This window comes from Rutilus rutilus, assembly GCF_951802725.1.
Source record: "Rutilus rutilus genome assembly, chromosome: 1".
In the NCBI taxonomy this organism is placed as follows: domain Eukaryota; kingdom Metazoa; phylum Chordata; class Actinopteri; order Cypriniformes; family Leuciscidae; genus Rutilus; species Rutilus rutilus.
In genome coordinates, this window is record NC_140209.1 from 65,909,430 (window position 1) to 65,911,466 (window position 2,037).

Below are 2,037 nucleotides of genomic sequence, written 5' to 3' on the forward strand. Positions count from 1 at the left end.
CCTAGTGCAGCTAATGTGTAAACAAATCACACGCGGCTGTGTTGATGGCTGGGTTAGTTACAGCGTTCAGGAACCGTTAAGCAGAACTAAATTAATATTGTTACCGGGTAGACTACTGGACATTTTCTCACCGGTTCCCAAGTCCCAACATCTGTGCAACTGTCATTGTACTGTAGCCTATGTCAGCGCTGCATTATCTCATCTCATCTCACCAACAGTTTAATACTTAACTCACACATTCAAACGTAGACAGAGAAGGGCCTCATCTTACTCTCCGATCACATATACGTTCCGAAACACTCAAACTGCGCTGCTTTCACAGATGCTTTCTTTACTCCAGTAATGTGCTGCCACATTTTTTAGCTAAAATCCAACGAAATGGCTGACTTCGTTTAAATGTCAAAGAACAACAGTTGCAAAAAAAAAAAAAAACCTTCGCAAAGACCCGGCCCCTTTAGTTACTGTTGCTATGTCCGACAAGCTACACCGCGCTCGCGCCAAACCGCGCCAAACCATAATCTCACGCAATGAAAAACACATCGCGCAGCAGAGAGGACACTGACAACATGCTGACAAACAAGACAGTCCAGGTGACTTTTGATATTAAACAAAGTCTCAATGTTAAAATTTGGTAATTTTTAAAGAAATTTAGACAATACCGTTTTGTGGCACTGTAATGTGTCTTGACAGATCGCTGTGGTGCCTCAGTTAAAGCTGCTCGTGGACCGATCATCTCTTCCTTCTAGTTAATTTATAGCATCAAATAAACATGAATGAACATAAGAAGGAATGTAGTTTTAACTGCGGAAAGATGTCAGTAGGCCTACTCAGTACACTCAGTTTTTTCAAGTTCAAATACTCCAACGTTGAACTTTCCTGACTGCTTTGTCGGCGGATTATGATTGGCCAGATAGCCTGTCAATCAAACTCCCCGTGAAGGGTCGATTCTCAGTCGCTACCTGCCAATGTGGCAGGTAGATTGACAGTGTTAACCGCCAATTGCAGAATTCACCTGCATTTGGCGTTTGGTCAGGTGTTAATTTCAGGCCCTGCTCAGTAACCTTCAAATGTTGCCAATACTGTCTCCCCGCCGTCACTCTCTCTAGCTGCGTCTACCTTGCTCAGTGAATGAGAGAAGCAGCAGCACGTTCATCTGTTGAGCGCACGGCTGCTGACAGACGTGAATGATGAGTAGTGTTTTTCCAAGGACTTATCACTTATCTGCTTTTCTTTTGTTTTATATTTAAATAATTTGGTTTAACCATTTTAATTTACTTTCTTTTCTTGTGCTTAATACTTGTAATAGGCCTACTCACTATCACTGAGCTTTAGTTCATCCGGTTCCCGAACTCTCTCAATTCAGATAATTTTCCACATAGGCCTATAAAAAAATGTAGTCATTCACTATATAATAGCTACTCGTTCTTGTCAGACAAAAAAAAAAAAAAAAAAAAAAAAAAACCTTGGAAATGAGAGCAGATTTATTTGACATTTGGCTATATTATTATTTATTATATTATATTAAATACATTGGATGCTGGTGGAGCTATGTGGCGACATATAATACATGGTTTTATTAAAAAAAAAGGAGCTTTGCACACAACCTTATCAGAGCTAATAATGACCTGTATTGTTATACATTTATGTAGTCTTGATTTGGGTGCATACAGTGGTTTTACATTTAAAAGTAAATCTAGTTCAAGTAAATTTTAGCACGCCATAGTCAACTTTTATCAGTTATTTCACAACAACAACAATGTGGCTAGTAAAAATGCTGTGTGGCTAGTAACTTTGGAAAACCACTAGCCACATTGGCTAGTGAGCAAAAAAGTTAATGTCAAGCCCTGGTGGTAATGTAACACTTGATACAGGATTAAACTGAATGAGATTAGTGAATGAACAGGCTATATGTTATTATTATTATACAGGCTATATACATATAATATTATATGATTATTTTGTCATCATAATCAATATAACAAACTGCATTCACAAACCATGTGTGTATGCACATGTGTGACCTGCAGAAACAGAGTT